Source organism: Pholis gunnellus, assembly GCF_910591455.1.
Source record: "Pholis gunnellus genome assembly, chromosome: 15".
Lineage (NCBI taxonomy): Eukaryota > Metazoa > Chordata > Actinopteri > Perciformes > Pholidae > Pholis > Pholis gunnellus.
Genome location: NC_136542.1, coordinates 20,963,844 through 20,976,881, shown reverse-complemented (window position 1 = coordinate 20,976,881; position 13,038 = coordinate 20,963,844). Strand labels below are relative to the sequence as shown.

Here is a 13,038-nt window from a genome sequence, read left to right as displayed (position 1 = left end):
ACTTTATATTTCCCACAATTTAAGCTTCTGCATATTCCAAATGCCCTAGTATTATTTAAACTTATTGTTCGGTTCGTACGCCTCGTACCGAACGGTTTTATATGAATACGTGTATTGTTACACCCCTAGAAACAAATAATAACTGTAGCTGTGACGTCATAATGAGGTCATTAGGAGGTGGTTCAACTGTGGTAGGACAGCACTGAAGGCCCAGGTATAAAATGCACGGCCCGCCACTGGTAATTATGAATCGCATCATGCTGTGTTGGAAAAAAAAGATATTAGCGTAGAAGCTGGAGGAGTGGACTTGTTGGTTCAGACCAGATGAGAAAGTATGGACAGGAGGAAAAATAAATCACTGCTTAGTGTTCATTTGCATACATGAGGGTGTGAAAGGTCTATGCAGCAGTCCTCGGCCCTGAGTCACAAAGGACCCGACACTGTGGTCTATACGCACGGTGCAGCCAGCCGCGTCTTTAAAAGCGGCTCCGGTGGCTCCGGTGGCTCCCCACCTGCGGAGACTGCTGGTCGTGTTCGCTTTGAATGCTCAAACAGGCCGCCGCTGGGAACCCCAGCTCTCTGCAGTGGACGGCGATTGTTTGTAACTTCATAATAATATCACAAGCTATGCTGTTGCATTGCATTGTATGAAAAAAAGAAAAATCAAATGACAGAGAATATAATACGAAGATATTGCTGATGGAGAAAATGAAAACGAGGTATTCCCAGGTAACCGCACGCTAGGTTGCCTAATGGAATTGTTAGTGGAAAAACACGCAGTGCATGTTTTGAATGAAGAGAGGTTTGTCGAGGCTGCAATATGTTCATGGATTTTAGAAAACAGTGGGAGCCTGTGACTCAAGGTAAGGCAAGACCTGCTGTATTGGTACTGACAGCAGTTGCTTCTGACAGTGGTGAATACATATAAATAATTACACAATTATCCACTTATGATTAGCCGGCATCCGCATTTCTCCTGAGCCCCTGTTGCAAAAGAACCCAGCTCGGCAGTGGCCGACAGCTTTTGTTTGCGGGTTGGCCTGTGGCATCACTCGCTCATTTAGGAGAGACCCTTTGGGCAGTGTTTGGTATCGGCTCTATCTATAAACAAGCACACTTAATCAGTCAGCATACTGGGTCTAGACAATCTGTCCCTCAGGCTGAAGTCCACCACTAACCCTCTTTAAATCGTGGCTAAAGCTCTTTGTTGACTTGCTTGTTTACTTTCACTTGGCACCGGCAGAGTAACAGAGTGTTAACAGTCTACCACCTCAGCTCCCACGACCCTATGTCCATCTCCCGTCTCTCTCTGGTCTGCACAAATAGAAACAAAGCAAAACTAGAAATGTGCACTGAGCAGAGTGCAGATCGAGTCCTCTGACAACCACTGCCGTATGTGTATTTGAATGAACACAAACCACGATTGCCCCGTCTAGGCCGCAAGCGCATGGCACAGGTTTATTTTTTTACTCGCACGTCTCATGCAACAGTATACACTCAGATTTTAAACCTATGTAGATGTCTGAACCGGCTCTCTGCAGTCAAACTTCACTTCACTTTGTCAGACTTAATGTTAGAAAGTGCCCATTAACGCCCCTACCGCTTCTCCTCCATATATATATATATATATATATATTAAGCTGAATTGATCATTGGCTGTCAAAATCCAATCACTTTCAGACACCTGTGAATTCTGAAGAGGAGTTCCAATTCATGTCAGTTGTCTCTCACCTGCTTGACCTAGTTTGTTTCTTGCCCTGAAATGATATCCTCATTCTGCTAAATGTATTCTTTGATGAACATTGTTTCAAAAAACAAAAAATAAATTATGTAGAACTTATTGCCTTTACATATTTGGTTGACAAGCGTGGAAGAAACAATGGCTCATGAAAGTGACTCATGGCATTAGGAGAACATAGAAGGGACAGCTTGTTCCAGGGTAATTAGCAGAGGACTGTGACCTGTCTGACATGTGAAGTGGTGGAGCTTTACATCGCCGTTTTATTGTGCAGTCTAGTTCATTAGTGTCATTAAACCAGATACTGACTTCTAATAGGATCAAAGAGGGGAACGTACTGCAAACAATGCCGTCCAGACAGCTCATTAAATACTAAATACACTAAGTACAACTGGTGCCTCAAAGTGGAATAAAGACATGACCAAACAACAAACCATACACGCTTCACGTTTTTGTCTCTTACACCACTATCAGTACGATAAGTGGTCCTCCTTTTGTTATGCTGGTGGTTTTGAGTCACCACCAACACTTTTTTGTAATTTATGCAAAACATTTTCTTTGCATTCTTGCAATAAAGTGGTAACTACAGTACGAGTACACAATGTCAACTGGGTCATTGTGGAATTTCTGCCAAGGAATTCTGATTTCATCGTTTGCTGCAATACTGAAATTAACAGTAATTGTATTGTACTCGGTTACTTTAATTTGCTAATCCGTTTCTTCTCCTTTTGCCGTTCAGTACATATAATGTGTTGAAAGCCCGGGTGTGATGTTGGTTAAAGTAACAATTCTACCTCCAAGCACAGATTTCCAGAGAGGTTCTTTTGGAAGAAATCAACAATAGATATTTTGTTCTCTGCAGTGCTAACATTTTATTATTTTTATGCATAGGTTTTGTAGGTATTTGTTGACTGTAGGACCCTCATTACTCGCTTGCAGCTGAGTCATGCTCAGCACCCTGCTGAACTTTGGTGCTTGCTCGGTGTCCTCCACTCTCCTGCTCTGCGGTAATGATGCTGCCGACATAAAGATCTTTTTGTCAGAGCTCAGCAAGGCTACAACAACATCCGACCTCCAGCTGTTCAGTCACTGACAACAACAATAACAACAAAAAGTGAATCAATCAAACCGGTGGTCCAGATGTTCCTAAGAAAAGGAAACACTCACCAGCAGAAATTACTAGAATTAACATGATTGGCACATTGGCAGAATTCCTGGGACTACTGCACAACAAAACAAACAAACACTGCAGCCATTCAAACTTTGTTACAGCTTTAGTATAGGGCTGCAACTGACGATTATTTTAATAATCGATTAGCCTATCAGCGTTGAGATGTTTCTCCTGTCATCACTGACGTCCTGCCGTTGTTGAATCAGGAAATTAATACTGTATCCGTCTGTGTTGACCCAGAGCTCTACGATCCCTCATATCAGTAGAGACCGAACTATGTGTATACATGTGTGTGTGTAAACCATATGGTGCAAACAATGAATAGACGCTGCCGTATTTACGTCTATATGACGTTATTGTGAGTGCTGATGGAGCTGCTATAATGTTAGCATAGCCTAGCACCGATCGATCCGAGCTCCATTGAGAAAACAAGTACAAATCGGCATCATTACGTAGTTATTTCGGAGTCCCTTTTTGTCGGTTTATTGCCGTTAAATCACAGCCAAATCAGTTTATTTTGTGTTCATACAGCTGTAGTAAACAGCTGACGTGTGGCTTGCTAGACACAGTGAGCTCCTCCGGACTATGTTATGAACCAGACATGACGGCGTTTAGTTCCCCGTGATATCTGGGACTTCCACAACACGTACTAGGTAGAAATAGACGTTATTTTTTCCACGGTTGATGGCGGACAGTTGAACGGCTTCCAGGCCGATAAGCCACGCCCCCTCTCCAGCGCGTCCAGCGCGATTCACGCGAATGAACATAAATAGTCCCCGGCGAGACCGGCGGAGTGAATGACGCGATTCGCGTCGCGTTCATCGCGTTTGGTGTGAACACGGCATTATTGAGTGGCGTAATAATCGCGCGACACAACGAATCGATAATGAAATTCGTTGCCAACTCTTTTAATAATCGATTCGTTGTTGCAGCCCTACTTTAGTAATCATGTTGCAAGGCTGTAGTGATCCAAGATTTGTGTCACCATTCATATACAACCAATGTGTTTATGATTCATTTGTTCACAAGTTCTTTCTAGATCCAGCCTCTTCATTTTGCTCTGAAAGTGCATCATCATGATGGATACAGAACTGGTTTTGAGGCCCAGCAAACTCACAGACCAATTGCATGTGTTGTAAATCCTTGCACATGGTCCTGCTCAGCCAATTCAATCCCTGCCTTCTAATGAGCATTGCACACATGGCGTGCCCTAAAAAGAAAAAAAAAAGTATACAATGAAAAGAGAGCTTTTAATCAACATTGGACGGACAATTTAATTCTTCCCACAATGAGTTCAAGGCAATTATTTCTCATATGTTTCGAGATCGAGGCCATTATTATCAATCTGAAGTGCCACCTCGAAAAAAACACAAATCCTTTGAGCAAACCTACTTAAATCAGAACTGAGGGCACAGAAAATAAACCATCTAAGCTGCTACTATATGGCACTGAATCATAACACAAGTTAAAGACATTCTGTTGTTCCGGACCTTCTGAATTTGAACTCAATACCCCATTGCGTCATCCAAAGCTGGATGCACCCCCACTTGAGAACGCATTCTGTTGCTGCTGCACAGGTTAAACAGGTCTAATCCTCAGAGTCTTGTCTGCACTGCTATGTGTGAGAAACATAGAGATAAACAACATTCATGGAAAACAAAGAAGCCCCGTCTTATTGATATTCCCCGGCTTACATTCAAGCCTGCGTGTAATTGCGAGCCATTGTCAGTTCACTTTGTAATGCTACATGGAGAATTATAAAAAAAACAACCTCGGAACAAATCAGCGGCCATGGGAAGAGCGAAACAATAATATTTATGTCTCCAGTGGTTACCAAGGCTTTCCTCTGTTTTCTAGTTATGCAGCGCTGAACTATTAAATGTGTCTGAAGTATTAACACACGTTCAATCAACCACATTAGAATTGTGTCCGTATAGTCTATTCCCTGATGGTTTCCTTTACAATCACTGAATCTTTGTTTCTTTTTTAGTGAGAAAGAATATAAAAAATGTCAAACTTTTCTCTGAAGAAAGGGTGTAAATTAAGGCTAATTGTCTTCTCAATTTTTGTTTCATTGCATTACATTACAGTCATACAGACACTTTTATCCAAAGCGACTTACAATTCAAATGGACAATGAGGCCATATGCAAATGCTCATGCAATTTTAAATCAAAATCCCTAATTTTAATCTCACTCAATTTGTATATTATATACACTAGTCACGAAGGTGGTTGAGTCACCGTTTCCCACCTCTGTATCACAATTAATTCTAGCAATAAAGCATCCCATTATTTTTGAACAATAAAAGCATGTGAGATCATTCATCTGAATCAGAGAGAAATTGTGCAGTGTTTAGTTCTCCAGATGTTTAATATGCTTTGTATGCACTGTTCCATGTCATGGTTGCTCTGCTTTATGAGAGGCATTCACAGTGGGTAACACCTCTGTAAACATTCGCTTGTTTTTTTACAGCTAATCAGATTAGTTTTTTTTCTTTTTTTGACAGTATTTAATATTATTCAGTAATTATGCACAATTTGCTTGTACTTCTTTCATTACTTATTCGAAGATCGGCGCTGCTCATTACGATAACAAAAGCACCTTGCCTCGTCGCTTTTATCCGTACATGCTCTCCAGCTCTCCTGGTATGGTACATTTTAAAGTCAAAAAAGTTATTTTGCAATATGCATAGCGAATTAACCCCTGAACATTCTAAATGCAGTCTAATCTGTCATTAAATCTCAAGCCCTGCAAGCTTCCCCTATGATAAGACTTATCATCAACACAAGTGCAGTGCAAAATATGTGGCATGGGTGGGATATTGTTTGGTGCTACTACCATATAAGGTAATTGACAAACTGAGGGCAAACATCCTAGCTGTTCTAGAATTTTTGTGTATGAATTTTTAAGGCAAGTATCAACACATTTTTCATGTATTGATTTTACATCAGTCCTCTGTGGGGAAACTGGCTGCACCATTAGTAAGCGGCTCCTTCAAATACCTGGTCACTGGCTTTGTAAATACCCAGGAGCAAATCGGTTTGTCTTACTGATTTTTTCTTTGCTTCTAACTGACTCAGGGTCAGGGAGGAGGCATTTCTTTGGACTATTTGCACTGTTTCATATTCTATCAGTTGGTGTGTCTATTATCATTGAATTTGGCTTCAACAAACAATAATTAATATATATAAATGGACTAGGTTATAACTGCAACCCTGTGTTGCAGAATGACAATAAATAATCCTTGAATCCTTGAAAAGATGTTACTGATTCTGTAAGTGTCAGATCCTCAGTCAAGGACTTCCAGAGTTGTGGGGCCCTGACTGCAAAAGCTTGGTAACCTTTAGTTTTGAGCTGGGACAGAGCCCTCCCTTAAGATCTAAGGCTCTGGCTCATATAGGAGCAGAAATGCGGCAATGTAACTGGGAGCTGAGGCATGAAGTGTTTCATTAAACTGTTATTAAACTCATCAAATTAAATCACTTTTAACATTTGTGGACAGGGAGCCAAGATGTTTTTCTAAATAGGGATGGACCTCTGGGGACAAAAGAGAATCATGTCTGATTCGTTTTCATTTAGCTGGAGAAGGTTTTGGGACATCCAGCACTTTATTTTGGACAGACAGACGATAATAACTGATAAATTTGGCCAACGTCACTGTTTTCTAATGGGACATAAATTTGCGAGTCATCTGCATAACAATGGTATTGAATATTGTATTTATGTATGATATGTCCCAGTGGCAACAAGTATATTTAGAACAACAAAAGGCCAAGGATGGCGCCTTGGGGAACACCACAGGTCAGAGGAGCCATAAAAGAGGGGGCCTCACCAACCACTACTGAGAAAGTTCTGTTTGATAAATAAGAATTTAACAAGTCTAGAGAAGTGTCCCTGATGCCAACCCCACTATTCAAGGTAGTACAAACTTAAAAAACTTAAACTTTATTATAGTTCTCATTATACATTTACATATACATCAAATTTGACCTCTGCATTTAACCCATCCCTAGCATATTATGAGCAGTGGGCTGCTGAGAAGCGCCTGGGGAGCGGTTCAGGGTTTAGTGTCTTGCTCAGGGACACTTTGGCACAGGACTCGTAGCAGCCAAGGATCGAACCGCCGACCTTGCGGTTGCTGGACGACCCTCTCTACCAAATAAACAATCGCCAGTATCAGCTTTGAGTAAAAAATGTTGTTTGTGACCTGAATGGAAACCTGATTTCAAACGGGTCAAACATATATGGGGTCAGATCAGTCTCAATAATTGCAAATGCACACAGATAGACTCACAAATGCAAACAGAAAGATTCACAAATGCGCACAGAACAATTCACAAATATATTCGATTTACAAATGCACACAGAAGGATTTACAAATATATTCGATTTACAAATGCACGCAGAACAATTCACAAATACATTCCAATGCACAAATAAATAAATTACGATTTATATAAATGTAAAAAAAAAAATCACAAATATATTTCTGCATTTGTATGTATTTGTGTGTGGATTTGTATGTATTTGTGTGTGGATTTGTATGTATTTGTGTGTGGATCGCACTGCATTCATTTGCAAATCGCTTCACATTCGTGTATGGATTTTTGAGACTGTTCTGCCGTCGCTGGATTCACAAATGCGTTTTTTTCAACATAGACCTGTCTGTAGCCAATCAGATGTCAGCCTCATTTTCAACCAATCACATGAGCGCAGCTTCATACATATTCATACATATTGTAGCCGTCTGTGTTCACCCAGAGCTCTACGATACCTCATATCAGTAGAGACCGGACCAAACTATGTGTGTGTAAACCATATGGTACAAACAATGAGGCCACTAGGCTGCTAGCGTAATGCTGCGGTTCACACCAAACACGATTCGCGCCGCGTTAATCGCGCCGCCGTTCTCGCCGGGGGACTATTTGTGTTCATTCGCGTGAATCGGTGAATCGCGCTGGACACGCCGGTGAGGGAGCGCGGCTTATCGCCCTGATAGCCGTTCAACTGTCCGCCGTCAACTGTGGAAAAAATAACCTCTATTTCTGCTTAGTATGTGTTGTGGAAGTCCCAGATATCACGGGGAACCAAACGCCGTCATGTCTGGTTCATAACATAGTCCGGAGGAGCTCCGTGGATTTCATCGAACTGTACTCTGTATTCCTCCCCAGTGAGCATTTTTCCGTTGAAAAGACGTTCAAAAGACGTCTACGCCCACCGTTGAAAAGACGTTCAAAATTGGTTCAAAAGTGAAAGTTTTTTCGCCGACTATTCATAGGCGGTGATTGAACGTTCACGCGTAGACCAGATTTCAACGGGATTTGCAATACTACAATTTTTCGTCCTCTACATTGTGCTAATAATAGTATATCCTCATTTTAGATGCTCACTAAGAAACCACATCCACATTTATCAGTTGAAAGCCAGTATCGCAAATCCCGTTGAAATCTGGTCTAAACCTAAACGTTTAAACAACGACTATATATAGTCGTCTAAAAAACGTTCACTTTTAACCGTGTTTTAAATGCCAAAATGCATACAGTACTTCTGGGTATAGGATGACAACTAGACAACCCACAGCACATTAAAAGTTACATACTTAGTCATAATACATTAACATTTTTCACTTAAAAGGACAACACAATGCTTTTGATGCATTTAGATTTATTAACAAACAATGCATGAACAATATAACACGAAGTATTTTTATTAAGCAAAATGAAATGGAACAATATAACAATAACATGAATTACATTTATTAAATAAAAGCACAATAAAATGGAACAAAAATATAACAAAAATAAAGCTAAATAATCAGAATATATTAACATTTGGATCTATTAATGAACGAATGAATGAAAGAATTATATTTATTAAATAAAAGCACAATAACATATTAAAGCTGAACAACTATGGAAATAAAACTATTTTCTGCTGAAATCAGCTAGCTCCCAGTGTGGGGTAAACATAACGTTTTTTTTTCTTCAAAACCACCCCCACCGGACCTCCCAGGAGCCTGTTTGAGATGGTCTGCCATGGCTCTGTCAACTGCTGACTCTGTGGCACTTTGGTCGGACCGTATGACAGCCTCTATAAAATTAGGAGAATAGCATTATTGAATATAGTAGATCATGAAATGAGAGACTTTGACTGTACAACCATTCATTAAATGTATTTTGCATATTAGAACATATATTACCTTTAACAACGGCGTAGACTTCAGTTTCCCTGAAGACCCTCTTTTTCTTATGACCACCTCCTTTCATATTGAAAGTGGCCATTAATCTGTTTGTGAAGAGTCTGTGAATAAGAAAACGCATAGTGTCACTTAAGCTGTTTCAACTGTTCAGTAATGCTCACCTGTTTAGAATGGCTCCATGATGTCCATGCCATATACATTTTATTTCCACTTCTTTAGTTGTCAGATATTACCGTGTTGGTATGACGTTCATACCTGTCCATGATTTTATTTGTGGCATCTTTGATATTCTTCCCCCCCACTTTGGCCAGCAGATGAACCTGTTTAAAAATAAAGGCGTACAATCTATTGCTCTGTGCTCTTAGAAACCGACTTCAGTTTTTTCATAAATGTTTAAAGCTTAAAAAGAAATTATCTTTAAAAATCTTCTCTTTTTTTACCAACAATGCCCGCTGCTCAGCATTTTGCAGCTTGCCCTCCAGCTCATCCAGCTCATCCAGCTCCTTGTTGTTTCTTAATGTTGGCACCTGCCTCTCAAGTCCTTCGTTCTCTACCCCTCTCCCAATTCTTTTCACTTCCTCAATGAGGTCCACCAATTTTCCCAGCACCACCCTCTGGAATTCTTTAAAAAAAAACATTAAATGGTCATTGATGTAGGTATTATAGACAAATCCCTCAGTCTAAAAGCTATTACTTACTTGCTGTGGACATCGGAAACAGACTTTTCTTGTTGCCTGGCGAAATTGATGGACAGATGGAAAAGGAATGTTATGATACTGTGTTGAACATATCAGTCAAGTATTTTGTTGAGTCATACGAAGTTGAAAGTCAAAGAAATTAGGAGATACTTTCAGGTCTTTATTACAGGGCAGAATGTAGTACTTTGTTAGTGGTTAAGCCTCACCTCTTTGTGTTTGTGTCTGCGGACTTCTGTGCCCATGGTCTGACAGTTCTGGGCTGATGGTGCTGGCCTCTAGGTGAGTGCGTACAGAACCTAACAAGAGTAAAATCATGATACATTAGCATGAACAGTGTGGAATGTCAATGAAAAATGTTATTAACTTCAGAAAAAGACAGAGTGTGTAGAACACCCCTCGAGTGCAGACATGGACAAGTCCTCTCGTAGAGACGTGTTGGAACCCTCATTAACAGATGTGTCGGATTCCACGTGTGCAAAAGATCCCTCCTGTCCACCATCAGTTGTGTTGGAAGTAGCTAAAGCATCAATTTTGGCTTTTCATACCCTCCATTCTTTCAAATAATTGTAATCCATTATTGTTTGAGCAGACGTTTAATTACTGTAATGTAAAATGTAGTTGTGTTAGATTCAGCTTGTGCGGAGAATTGACAAATTCAAGTACATTTCATGTAGACAACTTACGTTGTCCATGTTGTCCATGTGGGTGTTTGACAGGGAAGATGCCTGTAAATAAAAATATTGTTACAATTAGTACATTGTTAGGTAGAATTACATTATTATATTACCAAATAAATATAATTGGAATCAGTTACAGTTACCGAGAAAAATACATGCAATTAACTAACAGTTTCTTATCAAAATGTTGGTGATTACAAAGGGGTTACACCCAAATTGACTTTTGCTAAAAGGCTTAGGCTAGAATATATGTAGAAAAGATCAATCATTATAGTAGCCCTTTATAATTTTAAATCAAGTTATATTGAAGAACTTTAATACAAGTTGGATAGTATTAAATGTTGATCAGTGTTGTGAGGTTTACACTGCCTATTTATGGTGAATCAAACTTTTCAGCATTATTGTCCAGTTAAAAAAAGTTGTACAAAAAATAATGAAAATGTACTCACATGTAATAAGTAACGTGTCATTAATAAAGTAAATACAGCTTACTTATTACACTATTAACAAGATAAATATTACTAGCTATTACATTTATAGAGTAACATTCTCAACATTGTGCATTACACTGTATTATACTGTACATTTTTTGCTGTTTAGCATGCAGCAACATACAATGTTATGGCCGTATTGGTTGCAAAACAGGCCTTGTTTACTTCCTCCCCCATCCAATCTGTAATTAGCCCCTCTCGCGTTCTGCAGTGTATTTCCGATGCGAAATGGGCTTTAAAAGTACTTTATAGGTAACGACAGTCCACGAAGCCAAATGCATTAGTAACACCAAACATACACATACTGTACATTAAAGTCTGGGAGACTATTTAAGTTTACTTTTTACGTTTAATTTGTATCGTCGCAGCAGCACGTGCTAAGTTGGCATGCTAACGTTACAAGCTAGCACAAGCTAGCATGCCAGAACGAGCAGCCCATCCAGTATCGTGTGGGCAGCATAAAGTGAAAGAAATGGTTATAATTTAAGGTTTAAAATAGTCAATGTACTTACAAAGTATGTGGAGCGTTAAGCCTTGGGTTTAGTAGCCCGTTTCTCGATGCTCTGGAGCCGCAACGTGTCTGCTGCTGTTCGTCTCTGGCGGTGCAGTCGAAGCTCCAGACTGGCGTAGAGGACTTGCGCATGCGCGTTACAGCTGTAAGCAAACTGTCTGATTTAAAAGTAATGTATTTAACGGACCAGATGATGATGTCCTGGGAGCTTCTTGTTGACAGCACAGAGTCTATAGTTCCATATTTATGACGTTTTATATGAAACATTAAATGCGTTGAAATCGCGTCTTCGTATAGACCACATATCAACGGCCAGCATAATATCATTTTGGAGAAATAAGTTTAAAGTAACCAAAATCGCGTCTCTTTCAACCTACAACTGAACACACCATCAATATTTTAAAAGAAATTGGTGTTTTGTGACACGTTGATATTGTAACCGTAATTTAGCCGGTTGAAATGAGGGTGAAAATAGGTCTAAGACGTTCAGACCCGATTTCACCGCGATTTAAACCAAATATCAACGTTGAAATCCGGGTTAGTGCTCACTGGGTCATATCAGTAGAGACCGGACCAAACTATGTGTATAAATGTTATTTCGGAGTTCCTTTTTGTTGGTTTATTGCCGTTAAATCATAGCCAAATCAGTTTATGTTGTGTTCATACAGCTATGGTTAACAGCCGACGTGTGGCTTGCTAGACACAGTGAATACAGTTCGATGAAATCCACGGAGCTCCACGGAGCTCCTCCGGACTATGCCGCGCTCCCTCACCGGCGTGTCCAGCGCGATTCACCGATTCACGCGAATGAACACAAATAGTCCCCCGGCGAGAACGGCGGCGCGATTAACGCGGCGCGAATCGTGTTTGGTGTGAACCGCAGCATTACGCTAGCAGCCTAGTGGCCTCATTGTTTGTACCATATGGTTTACACACACATAGTTTGGTCCGGTCTCTACTGATATGAGGTATCTTAGAGCTCTGGGTGAACACAGACGGCTACAATATGTATGAATATGTATGACGCTGCGCTCATGTGATTGGTTGAAAATGAGGCTGACATCTGATTGGCTACAGACAGGTCTATGTTGAAAAAAACGCATTTGTGAATCCAGCGACGGCAGAACAGTCTCAAAAATCCATACACGAATGTGAAGCGATTTGCAAATGAATGCAGTGCGATCCACACACAAATACATACAAATCCACACACAAATACATACAAATCCACACACAAATACATACAAATGCAGAAATATATTTGTGATTTTTTTTTTTACATTTATATAAATCGTAATTTATTTATTTGTGCATTGGAATGTATTTGTGAATTGTTCTGCGTGCATTTGTAAATCGAATATATTTGTAAATCCTTCTGTGTGCATTTGTAAATCGAATATATTTGTGAATTGTTCTGTGCGCATTTGTGAATCTTTCTGTTTGCATTTGTGAGTCTATCTGTGTGCATTTGCAATTATTGAGACTGATCTGACCCCATAAACATATATCACTATTATTCATGAATCAAATAAACTCTAAGTAAACAACCTT

At 39.9% G+C, this 13,038-nt stretch overlaps 1 protein-coding gene and 2 long non-coding RNA genes across 3 annotated transcripts in view; 1 reads left to right on the top strand and 2 right to left on the bottom strand.

The window, feature by feature from the left end:
• alk (ALK receptor tyrosine kinase) overlaps nt 1-13,038 on the top strand; it is a gene marked incomplete at both ends in the record, with an annotated part of 222,817 nt that overhangs the window by 67,269 nt on the left and 142,510 nt on the right. The window lies entirely within an intron of this gene.
• LOC306707606 lies at nt 9,649-10,283 on the bottom strand. The gene is made up of 3 exons (XR_013767429.1): nt 10,015-10,283; nt 9,809-9,844; nt 9,649-9,732 (listed from the first exon to the last, which is right to left on the bottom strand). It is a non-coding gene; the product is annotated as an uncharacterized lncRNA (long non-coding RNA).
• Nucleotides 10,367-11,587, bottom strand: LOC306707741. The gene is made up of 3 exons (XR_013767432.1): nt 11,489-11,587; nt 10,492-10,533; nt 10,367-10,408 (listed from the first exon to the last, which is right to left on the bottom strand). It is a non-coding gene; the product is annotated as an uncharacterized lncRNA (long non-coding RNA).